The sequence below is a fragment of the Eucyclogobius newberryi genome, unplaced genomic scaffold (genome assembly GCF_026437365.1).
Source record: "Eucyclogobius newberryi isolate DKJ021-1_F unplaced genomic scaffold, fEucNew1.0.hap1 SCAF_10, whole genome shotgun sequence".
In the NCBI taxonomy this organism is placed as follows: domain Eukaryota; kingdom Metazoa; phylum Chordata; class Actinopteri; order Gobiiformes; family Gobiidae; genus Eucyclogobius; species Eucyclogobius newberryi.
In genome coordinates this window covers 7,034,815-7,055,559 of record NW_027315724.1, presented here as the reverse complement: position 1 = coordinate 7,055,559, position 20,745 = coordinate 7,034,815, and the positions used below count along the sequence as shown (strand labels likewise).

At 40.0% G+C, this 20,745-nt stretch overlaps 10 non-coding genes across 10 annotated transcripts; all 10 read right to left on the bottom strand.

Annotated features, from left to right (window-relative positions):
• Window positions 1-1,105: 1,105 nt before the first annotated feature.
• trnar-acg (transfer RNA arginine (anticodon ACG)) lies at window positions 1,106-1,178 on the bottom strand. Its single transcript has one exon. It is a non-coding gene; the product is annotated as a tRNA-Arg (tRNA).
• Window positions 1,179-2,305: 1,127 nt separating this feature from the next.
• trnar-acg (transfer RNA arginine (anticodon ACG)) lies at window positions 2,306-2,378 on the bottom strand. The gene has a single exon. It is a non-coding gene; the product is annotated as a tRNA-Arg (tRNA).
• A 5,867-nt stretch (window positions 2,379-8,245) lies between these two features.
• trnar-acg (transfer RNA arginine (anticodon ACG)) lies at window positions 8,246-8,318 on the bottom strand. Its single transcript has one exon. It is a non-coding gene; the product is annotated as a tRNA-Arg (tRNA).
• Window positions 8,319-9,445: 1,127 nt separating this feature from the next.
• On the bottom strand, window positions 9,446-9,518 carry trnar-acg (transfer RNA arginine (anticodon ACG)). The gene has a single exon. It is a non-coding gene; the product is annotated as a tRNA-Arg (tRNA).
• A 1,128-nt stretch (window positions 9,519-10,646) lies between these two features.
• Window positions 10,647-10,719, bottom strand: trnar-acg (transfer RNA arginine (anticodon ACG)). The gene has a single exon. It is a non-coding gene; the product is annotated as a tRNA-Arg (tRNA).
• A 1,127-nt stretch (window positions 10,720-11,846) lies between these two features.
• trnar-acg (transfer RNA arginine (anticodon ACG)) lies at window positions 11,847-11,919 on the bottom strand. Its single transcript has one exon. It is a non-coding gene; the product is annotated as a tRNA-Arg (tRNA).
• A 1,127-nt stretch (window positions 11,920-13,046) lies between these two features.
• trnar-acg (transfer RNA arginine (anticodon ACG)) lies at window positions 13,047-13,119 on the bottom strand. The gene has a single exon. It is a non-coding gene; the product is annotated as a tRNA-Arg (tRNA).
• Window positions 13,120-14,246: 1,127 nt separating this feature from the next.
• On the bottom strand, window positions 14,247-14,319 carry trnar-acg (transfer RNA arginine (anticodon ACG)). Its single transcript has one exon. It is a non-coding gene; the product is annotated as a tRNA-Arg (tRNA).
• A 1,127-nt stretch (window positions 14,320-15,446) lies between these two features.
• On the bottom strand, window positions 15,447-15,519 carry trnar-acg (transfer RNA arginine (anticodon ACG)). The gene has a single exon. It is a non-coding gene; the product is annotated as a tRNA-Arg (tRNA).
• Window positions 15,520-15,741: 222 nt separating this feature from the next.
• trnah-gug (transfer RNA histidin (anticodon GUG)) lies at window positions 15,742-15,813 on the bottom strand. The gene has a single exon. It is a non-coding gene; the product is annotated as a tRNA-His (tRNA).
• Between the last annotated feature and the right edge of the window lie 4,932 nt (window positions 15,814-20,745).

Here is a 20,745-nt window from a genome sequence, read left to right as displayed (position 1 = left end):
ATCAAATGGATTAGCATCCGTCAGATCCATCTCTCCTGTGTAGCCAACTGGGTCTTCAAAAGGTTTGATCCATGCCTCAAATACCTCGACCTCTCTCAGCATGTCCCAGCTCTCATCCACCGGGCAAGTTTTACTGCAGCCACTGGTTCCACTGGTTCCTCGCCTCCGTCTGTCCTTTGCACCTGTCCGTTGTTTCGAAGTCCCTTCATCTCCACTTGGAAATCCATCGTCACTCTCGGGGAGATAATACCCTTCAGAGTCAGAATCTGCTGTAAATTGCATGCCACGTGTACTTCCTCCAGCCATTTTTTTCCTTACCGGATCTGCCCTGGATCATACCTGGCTAATAAAGGGAAGTTGCACCAAACCGACCAATGACTGAAGTGATTCATTTTCTACTATTATTTCATTAATTTCCTTGTACGGTAAAGTTGCATTTCTGCGACTTTGGCGCTTAAAGGGTTAATTTCCCCTGGGGCCAGATTTTTCGGAGGACCAGAGGTGCACAACACGACACTACTGTATCAAAATGTTGTCAAATGTTGTGTGAAATAACATACCAAATGCTTTAGCAACATTCCTTTGCAAAATTACCCATCCAGTACCGAACCTGAATTAAAACTAGGACTAGACGAATACCAACCAGGTCTGAACCAGAACTAACCCTGAATCAAAGCAGGTGGAAAGCAAAATTCAGCAAGGCCTTAACCAAGACCAAACCAGGTCTAACCTAGTGCTAACACAGAATTAAACCCGTAAACAAGATGATTCTTTTTTTAAAATTGATTTCAAAGATGGGTTGTGGACTGGAGTATATCAACTGGAGGGTCTGATGGACTCCTGCATACAAAATGCAGTTTACATAGGCTATACTACCACATCTACTTTTTGATACTGGGGTCTGACATCAAATCAGTGTACAAAGACCAATCTATCAGCAAAAAACAAAAACGATACACAGTAGTTTTACTTGCTTAAAAATTGAGAAGATAGAAGACAGAATCTGGTTTGATCTTCCAAATGAACCCTTGGTTTAACATTAAAGGATTTACCACTTATTTATTTCACACTGATCAACTGACCGTTTTCAAGTTAAAATTTGAAGCGGGCTAGCCAGGAGTCGAACCTAGAATCTTATGATCCGTAGTCAGACGCGTTATCCATTGCGCCACTAGCCCCTAAAAGTCCAGCTTTGTGGCTCAGTTGTCCAGAGTTTAAGGACAAACTGATGAATATCAGTAGAAACACTCAAACTGAGCACTGCAATGCCTGGCATATTTCTATCATAGTGAGAATATTGTATTATTGGACATTTATGAATGCTGTCAAGCTATCTATTTACTGTAATATTCTTATGTATGAAACTGATTGAGAAAAATGCAAAGAAATCTTGCTGGGTATGCCGTGACCCGGATTCCAACCGGGGTTGCTGCGACCACAACGCAGAGTACTTACCACTATACGATCACGGCTGCTTTTTCGTAGGGCACTGACATTTAATCAGTGGACAAAGACCAGGTTTTTGTTTGGGCCTCCAAATTAGCTCTTGTCTAACATTCTAGTACTTACCAGTTATTTTACACACTGAGCCTAGAATCCTCTGATCCATAGTCACATGCGTTATCCATTGTGCCCTTAGCCCCTATACCAGGGCTATTCAACTTAATTTCCCCTGGGGCCAGATTTTTCGGAGGACCAGAGGTGCACAACACGACACTACTGTATCAAAATGTTGTCAAATGTTGTGTGAAATAACATACCAAATGCTTTAGCAACATTCCTTTGCAAAATTACCCATCCAGTACCGAACCTGAATTAAAACTAGGACTAGACGAATACCAACCAGGTCTGAACTAGAACTAACCCTGAATCAAAGCAGGTGGAAAGCAAAATTCAGCAAGGCCTTAACCAAGACCAAACCAGGTCTAACCTAGTGCTAACACAGAATTAAACCCGTAAACAAGATGATTCTTTTTTTTAAATTGATTTCAAAGATGGGTTGTGGACTGGAGTATATCAACTGGAGGGTCTGATGGACTGCTGCATACAAAATGCAGTGTACATAGGCTATACTACCACATCTACTTTTTGATACTGGGGTCTGACATCAAATCAGTGTACAAAGACCAATCTATCAACAAAAAACAAAAACGATACACAGTAGTTTTACTTGCTTAAAAATTGAGAAGATAGAAGACAGAATCTGGTTTGATCTTCCAAATGAACCCTTGGTTCAACATTAAAGGATTTACCACTTATTTATTTCACACTGATCAACTGACCGTTTTAAAGTTAAAATTAGATGCGAGCTAGCCAGGAGTCGAACCTAGAATCTTCTGATCCGTAGTCAGACGCGTTATCCATTGCGCCACTAGCCCCTAAAAGTCCAGCTTTGTGGCTCAGTTGTCCAGAGTTTAAGGACAAACTGATGAATATCAGTAGAAACACTCAAACTGAGCACTGCAATGCCTGGCATATTTCTATCATAGTGAGAATATTGTATTATTGGACATTTATGAATGCTGTCAAGCTATCTATTTACTGTAATATTCTTATGTATGAAAATGATTGAGAAAAATGCAAAGAAATCTTGCTAGGTATGCCGTGACCCGGATTCGGACCGGGGTTGCTGCGACCACAACGCAGAGTACTTACCACTATACGATCACGGCTGCTTTTTCGTAGGGCACTGACATTTAATCAGTGGACAAAGACCAGGTTTTTGTTTGGGCCTCCAAATTAGCTCTTGTCTAACATTCTAGTACTTACCAGTTATTTTACACACTGAGCCTAGAATCCTCTGATCCATAGTCACATGCGTTATCCATTGTGCCCTTAGCCCCTATACCAGGGCTATTCAACTTAATTTCCCCTGGGGCCAGATTTTTCGGAGGACCAGAGGTGCACAACACGACACTACTGTATCAAAATGTTGTCAAATGTTGTGTGAAATAACATACCAAATGCTTTAGCAACATTCCTTTGCAAAATTACCCATCCAGTACCGAACCTGAATTAAAACTAGGACTAGACGAATACCAACCAGGTCTGAACCAGAACTAACCCTGAATCAAAGCAGGTGGAAAGCAAAATTCAGCAAGGCCTTAACCAAGACCAAACCAGGTCTAACCTAGTGCTAACACAGAATTAAACCCGTAAACAAGATGATTATTTTTTTTTTATTGATTTCAAAGATGGGTTGTGGACTGGAGTATATCAACTGGAGGGTCTGATGGACTGCTGCATACAAAATGCAGTGTACATAGGCTATACTACCACATCTACTTTTTGATACTGGGGTCTGACATCAAATCAGTGTACAAAGACCAATCTATCAACAAAAAACAAAAACGATACACAGTAGTTTTACTTGCTTAAAAATTGAGAAGATAGAAGACAGAATCTGGTTTGATCTTCCAAATGAACCCTTGGTTCAACATTAAAGGATTTACCAGTTATTTATTTCACACTGATCAACTGACCGTTTTCAAGTTAAAATTTGATGCGAGCTAGCCAGAGAACCTAGAATCTTCTGATCCGTAGTCAGACGCGTTATCCATTGTGCCACTAGCCCCTAAAACTCCAGCTTTGTGGCTCAGTTGTCCAGAGTTTAAGGACAAACTGATAAATATCAGTAGATACACTCAAACTGAGCACTGCAATGCCTGGCATATTTCTATCATAGTGAGAATATTGTATTATTGGACATTTATGAATGCTGTCAAGCTATCTATTTACTGTAATATTCTTATGTATGAAACTGATTGAGAAAAATGCAAAGAAATCTTGCTAGGTATGCCGTGACCCGGATTCGAGCCGGGGTTGCTGCGACCACAACGCAGAGTACTTACCACTATACGATCACGGCTGCTTTTTCGTAGGGCACTTACATTTAATCAGTGGACAAAGACCAGGTTTTTGTTTGGGCCTCCAAATTAGCTCTTGTCTAACATTCTAGTACTTACCAGTTATTTTACACACTGAGCCTAGAATCCTCTGATCCATAGTCACATGCGTTATCCATTGTGCCCTTAGCCCCTATACCAGGGCTATTCAACTTAATTTCCCCTGGGGCCAGATTTTTCGGAGGACCAGAGGTGCACAACACGACACTACTGTATCAAAATGTTGTCAAATGTTGTGTGAAATAACATACCAAATGCTTTAGCAACATTCCTTTGCAAAATTACCCATCCAGTACCGAACCTGAATTAAAACTAGGACTAGATGAATACCAACCAGGTCTGAACCAGAACTAACCCTGAATCAAAGCAGGTGGAAAGCAAAATTCAGCAAGGCTTTAACCAAGACAGAACCAGGTCTAACCTAGTGCTAACACAGAATTAAACCCGTAAACAAGATGATTCTTTTTTTTAAATTGATTTCAAAGATGGGTTGTGGACTGGAGTATATCAACTGGAGGGTCTAATGGACTGCTGCATACAAAATGCAGTGTACATAGGCTATACTACCACATCTACTTTTTGATACTGGGGTCTGACATCAAATCAGTGTACAAAGACCAATCTATCAACAAAAAACAAAAACGATACACAGTAGTGTTACTTGCTTAAAAATTGAGAAGATAGAAGACAGAATCTGGTTTGATCTTCCAAATGAACCCTTGGTTCAACATTAAAGGATCAACCACTTATTTATTTCACACTGATCAACTGACCGTTTTAAAGTTAAAATTAGATGCGAGCTAGCCAGGAGTCGAACCTAGAATCTTCTGATCCGTAGTCAGACGTCCAGAGTTTAAGGACAAACTGATGAACATCAGTAGAAACACTCAAACTGAGCACTGCAATGCCTGGCATATTTCTATCATAGTGAGAATATTGTATTATTGGACATTTATGAATGCTGTCAAGCTATCCATTTACTGTAATATTCTTATGTATGAAACTGATTGAGGAAAATTCAAAGAAATCTTGGTAGGTATGCCGTGACCCAGATTCGAAGCGGGGTTGCTGCGACCACAACGCAGAGTACTTACCACTATACGATCACGGCTGCTTTTTCGTAGGGCACTGACATTTAATCAGTGGACAAAGACCAGGTTTTTGTTTGGGCCTCCAAATTAGCTCTTGTCTAACATTCTAGTACTTACCAGTTATTTTACACACTGAGCCTAGAATCCTCTGATCCATAGTCACATGCGTTATCCATTGTGCCCTTAGCCCCTATACCAGGGCTATTCAACTTAATTTCCCCTGGGGCCAGATTTTTCGGAGGACCAGAGGTGCACAACACGACACTACTGTATCAAAATGTTGTCAAATGTTGTGTGAAATAACATACCAAATGCTTTAGCAACATTCCTTTGCAAAATTACCCATCCAGTACCGAACCTGAATTAAAACTAGGACTAGACGAATACCAACCAGGTCTGAACCAGAACTAACCCTGAATCAAAGCAGGTGGAAAGCAAAATTCAGCAAGGCCTTAACCAAGACCAAACCAGGTCTAACCTAGTGCTAACACAGAATTAAACCCGTAAACAAGATGATTATTTTTTTTTTATTGATTTCAAAGATGGGTTGTGGACTGGAGTATATCAACTGGAGGGTCTGATGGACTGCTGCATACAAAATGCAGTGTACATAGGCTATACTACCACATCTACTTTTTGATACTGGGGTCTGACATCAAATCAGTGTACAAAGACCAATCTATCAACAAAAAACAAAAACGATACACAGTAGTTTTACTTGCTTAAAAATTGAGAAGATAGAAGACAGAATCTGGTTTGATCTTCCAAATGAACCCTTGGTTCAACATTAAAGGATTTACCACTTATTTATTTCACACTGATCAACTGACCGTTTTCAAGTTAAAATTTGATGCGAGCTAGCCAGAGAACCTAGAATCTTCTGATCCGTAGTCAGACGCGTTATCCATTGTGCCACTAGCCCCTAAAACTCCAGCTTTGTGGCTCAGTTGTCCAGAGTTTAAGGACAAACTGATGAATATCAGTAGATACACTCAAACTGAGCACTGCAATGCCTGGCATATTTCTATCATAGTGAGAATATTGTATTATTGGACATTTATGAATGCTGTCAAGCTATCTATTTACTGTAATATTCTTATGTATGAAACTGATTGAGAAAAATGCAAAGAAATCTTGCTAGGTATGCCGTGACCCGGATTCGAGCCGGGGTTGCTGCGACCACAACGCAGAGTACTTACCACTATACGATCACGGCTGCTTTTTCGTAGGGCACTTACATTTAATCAGTGGACAAAGACCAGGTTTTTGTTTGGGCCTCCAAATTAGCTCTTGTCTAACATTCTAGTACTTACCAGTTATTTTACACACTGAGCCTAGAATCCTCTGATCCATAGTCACATGCGTTATCCATTGTGCCCTTAGCCCCTATACCAGGGCTATTCAACTTAATTTCCCCTGGGGCCAGATTTTTCGGAGGACCAGAGGTGCACAACACGACACTACTGTATCAAAATGTTGTCAAATGTTGTGTGAAATAACATACCAAATGCTTTAGCAACATTCCTTTGCAAAATTACCCATCCAGTACCGAACCTGAATTAAAACTAGGACTAGATGAATACCAACCAGGTCTGAACCAGAACTAACCCTGAATCAAAGCAGGTGGAAAGCAAAATTCAGCAAGGCTTTAACCAAGACCAAACCAGGTCTAACCTAGTGCTAACACAGAATTAAACCCGTAAACAAGATGATTCTTTTTTTTAAATTGATTTCAAAGATGGGTTGTGGACTGGAGTATATCAACTGGAGGGTCTAATGGACTGCTGCATACAAAATGCAGTGTACATAGGCTATACTACCACATCTACTTTTTGATACTGGGGTCTGACATCAAATCAGTGTACAAAGACCAATCTATCAACAAAAAACAAAAACGATACAGAGTAGTGTTACTTGCTTAAAAATTGAGAAGATAGAAGACAGAATCTGGTTTGATCTTCCAAATGAACCCTTGGTTCAACATTAAAGGATCAACCACTTATTTATTTCACACTGATCAACTGACCGTTTTAAAGTTAAAATTTGATGCGAGCTAGCCAAGAGTCGAACCTAGAATCTTCTGGTCCGTAGTCAGACGCGTTATCCATTGCGCCACTAGCCTCTAAAAGTCCAGCTTTGTGGCTCAGTTGTCCAGAGTTTAAGGACAAACTGATGAACATCAGTAGAAACACTCAAACTGAGCACTGCAATGCCTGGCATATTTCTATCATAGTGAGAATATTGTATTATTGGACATTTATGAATGCTGTCAAGCTATCCATTTACTGTAATATTCTTATGTATGAAACTGATTGAGGAAAATTCAAAGAAATCTTGGTAGGTATGCCGAGACCCAGATTCGAACCGGGGTTGCTGCGACCACAACGCAGAGTACTTACCACTATACGATCACGGCTGCTTTTTCGTAGGGCACTGACATTTAATCAGTGGACAAAGACCAGGTTTTTGTTTGGGCCTCCAAATTAGCTCTTGTCTAACATTCTAGTACTTACCAGTTATTTTACACACTGAGCCTAGAATCCTCTGATCCATAGTCACATGCGTTATCCATTGTGCCCTTAGCCCCTATACCAGGGCTATTCAACTTAATTTCCCCTGGGGCCAGATTTTTCGGAGGACCAGAGGTGCACAACACGACACTACTGTATCAAAATGTTGTCAAATGTTGTGTGAAATAACATACCAAATGCTTTAGCAACATTCCTTTGCAAAATTACCCATCCAGTACCGAACCTGAATTAAAACTAGGACTAGACGAATACCAACCAGGTCTGAACCAGAACTAACCCTGAATCAAAGCAGGTGGAAAGCAAAATTCAGCAAGGCCTTAACCAAGACCAAACCAGGTCTAACCTAGTTTTAACACAGAATTAAACCCGTAAACAAGATGATTATTTTTTTTTAATTGATTTCAAAGATGGGTTGTGGACTGGAGTATATCAACTGGAGGGTCTGATGGACTGCTGCATACAAAATGCAGTGTACATAGGCTATACTACCACATCTACTTTTTGATACTGGGGTCTGACATCAAATCAGTGTACAAAGACCAATCTATCAACAAAAAACAAAAACGATACACAGTAGTTTTACTTGCTTAAAAATTGAGAAGATAGAAGACAGAATCTGGTTTGATCTTCCAAATGAACCCTTGGTTCAACATTAAAGGATTTACCACTTATTTATTTCACACTGATCAACTGACCGTTTTCAAGTTAAAATTTGATGCGAGCTAGCCAGGAATCGAACCTAGAATCTTCTGATCCGTAGCCAGACGCGTTATCCATTGTGCCACTAGCCCCTAAAACTCCAGCTTTGTGGCTCAGTTGTCCAGAGTTTAAGGACAAACTGATGAATATCAGTAGAAACACTCAAACTGAGCACTGCAATGCCTGGCATATTTCTATCATAGTGAGAATATTGTATTATTGGACATTTATGAATGCTGTCAAGCTATCTATTTACTGTAATATTCTTATGTATGAAACTGATTGAGAAAAATGCAAAGAAATCTTGCTAGGTATGCCGTGACCCGGATTCGAGCCGGGGTTGCTGCGACCACAACGCAGAGTACTTACCACTATACGATCACGGCTGCTTTTTCGTAGGGCACTTACATTTAATCAGTGGACAAAGACCAGGTTTTTGTTTGGGCCTCCAAATTAGCTCTTGTCTAACATTCTAGTACTTACCAGTTATTTTACACACTGAGCCTAGAATCCTCTGATCCATAGTCACATGCGTTATCCATTGTGCCCTTAGCCCCTATACCAGGGCTATTCAACTTAATTTCCCCTGGGGCCAGATTTTTCGGAGGACCAGAGGTGCACAACACGACACTACTGTATCAAAATGTTGTCAAATGTTGTGTGAAATAACATACCAAATGCTTTAGCAACATTCCTTTGCAAAATTACCCATCCAGTACCGAACCTGAATTAAAACTAGGACTAGATGAATACCAACCAGGTCTGAACCAGAACTAACCCTGAATCAAAGCAGGTGGAAAGCAAAATTCAGCAAGGCTTTAACCAAGACCAAACCAGGTCTAACCTAGTGCTAACACAGAATTAAACCCGTAAACAAGATGATTCTTTTTTTTAAATTGATTTCAAAGATGGGTTGTGGACTGGAGTATATCAACTGGAGGGTCTAATGGACTGCTGCATACAAAATGCAGTGTACATAGGCTATACTACCACATCTACTTTTTGATACTGGGGTCTGACATCAAATCAGTGTACAAAGACCAATCTATCAACAAAAAACAAAAACGATACACAGTAGTGTTACTTGCTTAAAAATTGAGAAGATAGAAGACAGAATCTGGTTTGATCTTCCAAATGAACCCTTGGTTCAACATTAAAGGATCAACCACTTATTTATTTCACACTGATCAACTGACCGTTTTAAAGTTAAAATTTGATGCGAGCTAGCCAGGAGTCGAACCTAGAATCTTCTGATCCGTAGTCAGACGCGTTATCCATTGCGCCACTAGCCCCTAAAAGTCCAGCTTTGTGGCTCAGTTGTCCAGAGTTTAAGGACAAACTGATGAACATCAGTAGAAACACTCAAACTGAGCACTGCAATGCCTGGCATATTTCTATCATAGTGAGAATATTGTATTATTGGACATTTATGAATGCTGTCAAGCTATCCATTTACTGTAATATTCTTATGTATGAAACTGATTGAGGAAAATTCAAAGAAATCTTGGTAAGTATGCCGTGACCCAGATTCGAACCGGGGTTGCTGCGACCACAACGCAGAGTACTTACCACTATACGATCACGGCTGCTTTTTCGTAGGGCACTGACATTTAATCAGTGGACAAAGACCAGGTTTTTGTTTGGGCCTCCAAATTAGCTCTTGTCTAACATTCTAGTACTTACCAGTTATTTTACACACTGAGCCTAGAATCCTCTGATCCATAGTCACATGCGTTATCCATTGTGCCCTTAGCCCCTATACCAGGGCTATTCAACTTAATTTCCCCTGGGGCCAGATTTTTCGGAGGACCAGAGGTGCACAACACGACACTACTGTATCAAAATGTTGTCAAATGTTGTGTGAAATAACATACCAAATGCTTTAGCAACATTCCTTTGCAAAATTACCCATCCAGTACCGAACCTGAATTAAAACTAGGACTAGACGAATACCAACCAGGTCTGAACCAGAACTAACCCTGAATCAAAGCAGGTGGAAAGCAAAATTCAGCAAGGCCTTAACCAAGACCAAACCAGGTCTAACCTAGTGCTAACACAGAATTAAACCCGTAAACAAGATGATTTTTTTTTTTTTAATTGATTTCAAAGATGGGTTGTGGACTGGAGTATATCAACTGGAGGGTCTGATGGACTGCTGCATACAAAATGCAGTGTACATAGGCTATACTACCACATCTACTTTTTGATACTGGGGTCTGACATCAAATCAGTGTACAAAGACCAATCTATCAACAAAAAACAAAAACGATACACAGTAGTTTTACTTGCTTAAAAATTGAGAAGATAGAAGACAGAATCTGGTTTGATCTTCCAAATGAACCCTTGGTTCAACATTAAAGGATTTACCACTTATTTATTTCACACTGATCAACTGACCGTTTTCAAGTTAAAATTTGATGCGAGCTAGCCAGGAGTCGAACCTAGAATCTTCTGATCCGTAGTCAGACGCGTTATCCATTGTGCCACTAGCCCCTAAAACTCCAGCTTTGTGGCTCAGTTGTCCAGAGTTTAAGGACAAACTGATGAATATCAGTAGAAACACTCAAACTGAGCACTGCAATGCCTGGCATATTTCTATCATAGTGAGAATATTGTATTATTGGACATTTATGAATGCTGTCAAGCTATCTATTTACTGTAATATTCTTATGTATGAAACTGATTGAGAAAAATGCAAAGAAATCTTGCTAGGTATGCCGTGACCCGGATTCGAGCCGGGGTTGCTGCGACCACAACGCAGAGTACTTACCACTATACGATCACGGCTGCTTTTTCGTAGGGCACTTACATTTAATCAGTGGACAAAGACCAGGTTTTTGTTTGGGCCTCCAAATTAGCTCTTGTCTAACATTCTAGTACTTACCAGTTATTTTACACACTGAGCCTAGAATCCTCTGATCCATAGTCACATGCGTTATCCATTGTGCCCTTAGCCCCTATACCAGGGCTATTCAACTTAATTTCCCCTGGGGCCAGATTTTTCGGAGGACCAGAGGTGCACAACACGACACTACTGTATCAAAATGTTGTCAAATGTTGTGTGAAATAACATACCAAATGCTTTAGCAACATTCCTTTGCAAAATTACCCATCCAGTACCGAACCTGAATTAAAACTAGGACTAGATGAATACCAACCAGGTCTGAACCAGAACTAACCCTGAATCAAAGCAGGTGGAAAGCAAAATTCAGCAAGGCTTTAACCAAGACCAAACCAGGTCTAACCTAGTGCTAACACAGAATTAAACCCGTAAACAAGATGATTCTTTTTTTTAAATTGATTTCAAAGATGGGTTGTGGACTGGAGTATATCAACTGGAGGGTCTAATGGACTGCTGCATACAAAATGCAGTGTACATAGGCTATACTACCACATCTACTTTTTGATACTGGGGTCTGACATCAAATCAGTGTACAAAGACCAATCTATCAACAAAAAACAAAAACGATACACAGTAGTGTTACTTGCTTAAAAATTGAGAAGATAGAAGACAGAATCTGGTTTGATCTTCCAAATGAACCCTTGGTTCAACATTAAAGGATCAACCACTTATTTATTTCACACTGATCAACTGACCGTTTTAAAGTTAAAATTTTATGCGAGCTAGCCAGGAGTCGAACCTAGAATCTTCTGATCCGTAGTCAGACGCGTTATCCATTGTGCCACTAGCCCCTAAAACTCCAGCTTTGTGGCTCAGTTGTCCAGAGTTTAAGGACAAACTGATGAATATCAGTAGAAACACTCAAACTGAGCACTGCAATGCCTGGCATATTTCTATCATAGTGAGAATATTGTATTATTGGACATTTATGAATGCTGTCAAGCTATCTATTTACTGTAATATTCTTATGTATGAAACTGATTGAGAAAAATGCAAAGAAATCTTGCTAGGTATGCCGTGACCCGGATTCGAGCCGGGGTTGCTGCGACCACAACGCAGAGTACTTACCACTATACGATCACGGCTGCTTTTTCGTAGGGCACTTACATTTAATCAGTGGACAAAGACCAGGTTTTTGTTTGGGCCTCCAAATTAGCTCTTGTCTAACATTCTAGTACTTACCAGTTATTTTACACACTGAGCCTAGAATCCTCTGATCCATAGTCACATGCGTTATCCATTGTGCCCTTAGCCCCTATACCAGGGCTATTCAACTTAATTTCCCCTGGGGCCAGATTTTTCGGAGGACCAGAGGTGCACAACACGACACTACTGTATCAAAATGTTGTCAAATGTTGTGTGAAATAACATACCAAATGCTTTAGCAACATTCCTTTGCAAAATTACCCATCCAGTACCGAACCTGAATTAAAACTAGGACTAGACGAATACCAACCAGGTCTGAACCAGAACTAACCCTGAATCAAAGCAGGTGGAAAGCAAAATTCAGCAAGGCCTTAACCAAGACCAAACCAGGTCTAACCTAGTGCTAACACAGAATTAAACCCGTAAACAAGATGATTTTTTTTTTTTAATTGATTTCAAAGATGGGTTGTGGACTGGAGTATATCAACTGGAGGGTCTGATGGACTGCTGCATACAAAATGCAGTGTACATAGGCTATACTACCACATCTACTTTTTGATACTGGGGTCTGACATCAAATCAGTGTACAAAGACCAATCTATCAACAAAAAACAAAAACGATACACAGTAGTTTTACTTGCTTAAAAATTGAGAAGATAGAAGACAGAATCTGGTTTGATCTTCCAAATGAACCCTTGGTTCAACATTAAAGGATTTACCACTTATTTATTTCACACTGATCAACTGACCGTTTTCAAGTTAAAATTTGATGCGAGCTAGCCAGGAGTCGAACCTAGAATCTTCTGATCCGTAGTCAGACGCGTTATCCATTGTGCCACTAGCCCCTAAAACTCCAGCTTTGTGGCTCAGTTGTCCAGAGTTTAAGGACAAACTGATGAATATCAGTAGAAACACTCAAACTGAGCACTGCAATGCCTGGCATATTTCTATCATAGTGAGAATATTGTATTATTGGACATTTATGAATGCTGTCAAGCTATCTATTTACTGTAATATTCTTATGTATGAAACTGATTGAGAAAAATGCAAAGAAATCTTGCTAGGTATGCCGTGACCCGGATTCGAGCCGGGGTTGCTGCGACCACAACGCAGAGTACTTACCACTATACGATCACGGCTGCTTTTTCGTAGGGCACTTACATTTAATCAGTGGACAAAGACCAGGTTTTTGTTTGGGCCTCCAAATTAGCTCTTGTCTAACATTCTAGTACTTACCAGTTATTTTACACACTGAGCCTAGAATCCTCTGATCCATAGTCACATGCGTTATCCATTGTGCCCTTAGCCCCTATACCAGGGCTATTCAACTTAATTTCCCCTGGGGCCAGATTTTTCGGAGGACCAGAGGTGCACAACACGACACTACTGTATCAAAATGTTGTCAAATGTTGTGTGAAATAACATACCAAATGCTTTAGCAACATTCCTTTGCAAAATTACCCATCCAGTACCGAACCTGAATTAAAACTAGGACTAGATGAATACCAACCAGGTCTGAACCAGAACTAACCCTGAATCAAAGCAGGTGGAAAGCAAAATTCAGCAAGGCTTTAACCAAGACCAAACCAGGTCTAACCTAGTGCTAACACAGAATTAAACCCGTAAACAAGATGATTCTTTTTTTTAAATTGATTTCAAAGATGGGTTGTGGACTGGAGTATATCAACTGGAGGGTCTAATGGACTGCTGCATACAAAATGCAGTGTACATAGGCTATACTACCACATCTACTTTTTGATACTGGGGTCTGACATCAAATCAGTGTACAAAGACCAATCTATCAACAAAAAACAAAAACGATACACAGTAGTGTTACTTGCTTAAAAATTGAGAAGATAGAAGACAGAATCTGGTTTGATCTTCCAAATGAACCCTTGGTTCAACATTAAAGGATCAACCACTTATTTATTTCACACTGATCAACTGACCGTTTTAAAGTTAAAATTTTATGCGAGCTAGCCAGGAGTCGAACCTAGAATCTTCTGATCCGTAGTCAGACGCGTTATCCATTGTGCCACTAGCCCCTAAAACTCCAGCTTTGTGGCTCAGTTGTCCAGAGTTTAAGGACAAACTGATGAATATCAGTAGAAACACTCAAACTGAGCACTGCAATGCCTGGCATATTTCTATCATAGTGAGAATATTGTATTATTGGACATTTATGAATGCTGTCAAGCTATCTATTTACTGTAATATTCTTATGTATGAAACTGATTGAGAAAAATGCAAAGAAATCTTGCTAGGTATGCCGTGACCCGGATTCGAGCCGGGGTTGCTGCGACCACAACGCAGAGTACTTACCACTATACGATCACGGCTGCTTTTTCGTAGGGCACTTACATTTAATCAGTGGACAAAGACCAGGTTTTTGTTTGGGCCTCCAAATTAGCTCTTGTCTAACATTCTAGTACTTACCAGTTATTTTACACACTGAGCCTAGAATCCTCTGATCCATAGTCACATGCGTTATCCATTGTGCCCTTAGCCCCTATACCAGGGCTATTCAACTTAATTTCCCCTGGGGCCAGATTTTTCGGAGGACCAGAGGTGCACAACACGACACTACTGTATCAAAATGTTGTCAAATGTTGTGTGAAATAACATACCAAATGCTTTAGCAACATTCCTTTGCAAAATTACCCATCCAGTACCGAACCTGAATTAAAACTAGGACTAGATGAATACCAACCAGGTCTGAACCAGAACTAACCCTGAATCAAAGCAGGTGGAAAGCAAAATTCAGCAAGGCTTTAACCAAGACCAAACCAGGTCTAACCTAGTGCTAACACAGAATTAAACCCGTAAACAAGATGATTCTTTTTTTTAAATTGATTTCAAAGATGGGTTGTGGACTGGAGTATATCAACTGGAGGGTCTAATGGACTGCTGCATACAAAATGCAGTGTACATAGGCTATACTACCACATCTACTTTTTGATACTGGGGTCTGACATCAAATCAGTGTACAAAGACCAATCTATCAACAAAAAACAAAAACGATACACAGTAGTGTTACTTGCTTAAAAATTGAGAAGATAGAAGACAGAATCTGGTTTGATCTTCCAAATGAACCCTTGGTTCAACATTAAAGGATCAACCACTTATTTATTTCACACTGATCAACTGACCGTTTTAAAGTTAAAATTTTATGCGAGCTAGCCAGGAGTCGAACCTAGAATCTTCTGATCCGTAGTCAGACGCGTTATCCATTGCGCCACTAGCCCCTAAAAGTCCAGCTTTGTGGCTCAGTTGTCCAGAGTTTAAGGACAAACTGATGAATATCAGTAGAAACACTCAAACTGAGCACTGCAATGCCTGGCATATTTCTATCATAGTGAGAATATTGTATTATTGGACATTTATGAATGCTGTCAAGCTATCTATTTACTGTAATATTCTTATGTATGAAACTGATTGAGAAAAATGCAATGAAATCTTGCTAGGTATGCCGTGACCCGGATTCGAACCAGGGTTGCTGCGACCACAACGCAGAGTACTTACCACTATACGATCACGGCTGCCTTTTCGTAGGGCACTGACATTTAATCAGTGGACAAAGACCAGGTTTTTGTTTGGGCCTCCAAATTAGCTCTTGTCTAACATTCTAGTACTTACCAGTTATTTTACACACTGAGCCTAGAATCCTAGGATCCATAGTCACATGCGTTATCCATTGTGCCCTTAGCCCCTACACCAGGGCTATTCAACTTAATTTCCCCTGGGGCCAGATTTTTCGGAGGACCAGAGGTGCACAACACGACACTACTGTATCAAAATGTTGTCAAATGTTGTGTGAAATAACTTACCAAATGCTTTAGCAACATTCCTTTGCAAAATTACCCATCCAGTACCGAACCTGAATTAAAACTAGGACTAGACGAATACCAACCAGGTCTGAACCAGAACTAACCCTGAATCAAAGCAGGTGGAAAGCAAAATTCAGCAAGGCCTTAACCAAGACCAAACCAGGTCTAACCTAGGGCTAACACAGAATTAAACCCGTAAACAAGATGATTATTTTTTTTTAATTGATTTCAAAGATGGGTTGTGGACTGGAGTATATCAACTGGAGGGTCTGATGGACTGCTGCATACAAAATGCAGTGTACATAGGCTATACTACCACATCTACTTTTTGATACTGGGGTCTGACATCAAATCAGTGTACAAAGACCAATCTATCAACAAAAAACAAAAACGATACACAGTAGTTTTACTTGCTTAAAAATTGAGAAGATAGAAGACAGAATCTGGTTTGATCTTCCAAATGAACCCTTGGTTCAACATTAAAGGATTTACCACTTATTTATTTCACACTGATCAACTGACCGTTTTCAAGTTAAAATTTGATGCGAGCTAGCCAGGAGTCGAACCTAGAATCTTCTGATCCTTAATCACACGCGTTATCCATTGCGCCACTAGCCCCTAAAACTCCAGCCTTGTGGCTCAGTTGTCCAGAGTTTAAGGACAAACTGATGAATATCAGTAGAAACACTCAAACTGAGCACTGCAATGCCTGGCATATTTCTATCATAGTGAGAATATTGTATTATTGGACATTTATGAATGCTGTCAAGCTATCCATTTACTGTAATATTCTTATGTATGAAACTGATTGAGAAAAATGCAAAGAAATCTTGGTAGGTATGCCGTGACCCAGATTCGAACCAGGGTTGCTGCGACCACAACGCAGAGTACTTACCACTATACGATCACGGCTGCTTTTTCGTAGGGCACTGACATTTAATCAGTGGACAAAGACCAGGTTTTTGTTTGGGCCTCCAAATTAGCTCTTGTCTAACATTCTAGTACTTACCAGTTATTTTACACACTGAGCCTAGAATCCTCTGATCCATAGTCACATGCGTTATCCATTGTGCCCTTAGCCCCTATACCAGGGCTATTCAACTTAATTTCCCCTGGGGCCAGATTTTTCGGAGGACCAGAGGTGCACAACACGACACTGCTGTATCAAAATGTTGTCAAATGTTGTGTGAAATAACATACCAAATGCTTTAGCAACATTCCTTTGCAAAATTACCCATCCAGTACCGAACCTGAATTAAAACTAGGACTAGACGAATACCAACCAGGTCTGAACCAGAACTAACCCTGAATCAAAGCAGGTGGAAAGCAAAATTCAGCAAGGCCTTAACCAAGACCAAACCAGGTCTAACCTAGTGCTAACACAGAATTAAACCCGTAAACAAGATGATTATTTTTTTTTAATTGATTTCAAAGATGGGTTGTGGACTGGAGTATATCAACTGGAGGGTCTGATGGACTGCTGCATACAAAATGCAGTGTACATAGGCTATACTACCACATCTACTTTTTGATACTGGGGTCTGACATCAAATCAGTGTACAAAGACCAATCTATCAACAAAAAACAAAAATGATACACAGTAGTTTTACTTGCTTAAAAATTGAGAAGATAGAAGACAGAATCTGGTTTGATCTTCCAAATGAACCCTTGGTTTAACATTAAAGGATTTACCACTTATTTATTTCACACTGATCAACTGACCGTTTTCAAGTTAAAATTTGATGCGAGCTAGCCAGGAGTCGAACCTAGAATCTTCTGATCCTTAATCACACGCGTTATCCATTGCGCCACTAGCCCCTAAAACTCCAGCTTTGTGGCTCAGTTGTCCAGAGTTTAAGGACAAACTGATGAATATCAGTAGAAACACTCAAACTGAGCACTGCAATGCCTGGCATATTTCTATCATAGTGAGAATATTGTATTATTGGACATTTATGAATGCTGTCAAGCTATCCATTTACTGTAATATTCTTATGTATGAAACTGATTGAGAAAAATGCAAAGAAATCTTGGTAGGTATGCCGTGACCCAGATTCGAACCAGGGTTGCTGCGACCACAACGCAGAGTACTTACCACTATACGATCACGGCTGCTTTTTCGTAGGGCACTGACATTTAATCAGTGGACAAAGACCAGGTTTTTGTTTGGGCCTCCAAATTAGCTCTTGTCTAACATTCTAGTACTTACCAGTTATTTTACACACTGAGCCTAGAATCCTCTGATCCATAGTCACATGCGTTATCCATTGTGCCCTTAGCCCCTATACCAGGGCTATTCAACTTAATTTCCCCTGGGGCCAGATTTTTCGGAGGACCAGAGGTGCACAACACGACACTGCTGTATCAAAATGTTGTCAAATGTTGTGTGAAATAACATACCAAATGCTTTAGCAACATTCCTTTGCAAAATTACCCATCCAGTACCGAACCTGAATTAAAACTAGGACTAGACGAATACCAACCAGGTCTGAACCAGAACTAACCCTGAATCAAAGCAGGTGGAAAGCAAAATTCAGCAAGGCCTTAACCAAGACCAAACCAGGTATAACCTAGTGCTAACACAGAATTAAACCCGTAAACAAGATGATTCTTTTTTTTAAATTGATTTCAAAGATGGGTTGTGGACTGGAGTATATCAACTGGAGGGTCTGATGGACTGCTGCATACAAAATGCAGTGTACATAGGCTATACTACCACATCTACTTTTTGATACTGGGGTCTGACATCAAATCAGTGTACAAAGACCAATCTATCAACAAAAAACAAAAACGATACACAGTAGTTTTACTTGCTTAAAAATTGAGAAGATAGAAGACAGAATCTGGTTTGATCTTCCAAATGAACCCTTGGTTCAACATTAAAGGATTTACCACTTATTTATTTCACACTGATCAACTGACCGTTTTCAAGTTAAAATTTGATGCGAGCTAGCCAGGAGTCGAACCTAGAATCTTCTGATCCTTAATCACACGCGTTATCCATTGCGCCACTAGCCCCTAAAACTCCAGCTTTGTGGCTCAGTTGTCCAGAGTTTAAGGACAAACTGATGAATATCAGTAGAAACACTCAAACTGAGCACTGCAATGCCTGGCATATTTCTATCATAGTGAGAATATTGTATTATTGGACATTTATGAATGCTGTCAAGCTATCCATTTACTGTAATATTCTTATGTATGAAACTGATTGAGAAAAATGCAAAGAAATCTTGGTAGGTATGCCGTGACCCAGATTCGAACCAGGGTTGCTGCGACCACAACGCAGAGTACTTACCACTATACGATCACGGCTGCTTTTTCGTAGGGCACTGACATTTAATCAGTGGACAAAGACCAGGTTTTTGTTTGGGCCTCCAAATTAGCTCTTTTCTAACATTCTAGTACTTACCAGTTATTTTACACACTGAGCCTAGAATCCTCTGATCCATAGTCACATGCGTTATCCATTGTGCCCTTAGCCCCTATACCAGGGCTATTCAACTTAATTTCCCCTGGGGCCAGATTTTTCGGAGGACCAGAGGTGCACAACACGACACTGCTGTATCAAAATGTTGTCAAATGTTGTGTGAAATAACATACCAAATGCTTTAGCAACATTCCTTTGCAAAATTACCCATCCAGTACCGAACCTGAATTAAAACTAGGACTAGACGAATACCAACCAGGTCTGAACCAGAACTAACCCTGAATCAAAGCAGGTGGAAAGCAAAATTCAGCAAGGCCTTAACCAAGACCAAACCAGGTCTAACCTAGTGCTAACACAGAATTAAACCCGTAAACAAGATGATTCTTTTTTTTAAATTGATTTCAAAGATGGGTTGTGGACTGGAGTATATCAACTGGAGGGTCTGATGGACTGCTGCATACAAAATGCAGTGTACATAGGCTATACTACCACATCTACTTTTTGATACTGGGGTCTGACATCAAATCAGTGTACAAAGACCAATCTATCAACAAAAAACAAAAATGATACACAGTAGTTTTACTTGCTTAAAAATTGAGAAGATAGAAGACAGAATCTGGTTTGATCTTCCAAATGAACCCTTGGTTTAACATTAAAGGATTTACCACTTATTTATTTCACACTGATCAACTGACCGTTTTCAAGTTAAAAATTGATGCGAGTTAGCCAGGAGTCGAACCTAGAATCTTCTGATCCTTAATCACACGCGTTATCCATTGCGCCACTAGCCCCTAAAACTCCAGCTTTGTGGCTCAGTTGTCCAGAGTTTAAGGACAAACTGATGAATATCAGTAGAAACACTCAAACTGAGCACTGCAATGCCTGGCATATTTCTATCATAGTGAGAATATTGTATTATTGGACATTTATGAATGCTGTCAAGCTATCTATTTACTGTAATATTCTTATGTATGAAACTGATTGAGAAAAATGCAATGAAATCTTGCTAGGTATGTCGTGACCCGGATTCGGACCGGGGTTGCTGCGACCACAACGCAGAGTACTTACCACTATACGATCACAGCTGCTTTTTCGTAGGGCACTGACATTTAATCAGTGGACAAAGACCAGGTTTTTGTTTGGGCCTCCAAATTAGCTCTTGTCTAACATTCTAGTACTTACCAGTTATTTTACACACTGAGCCTAGAATCCTAGGA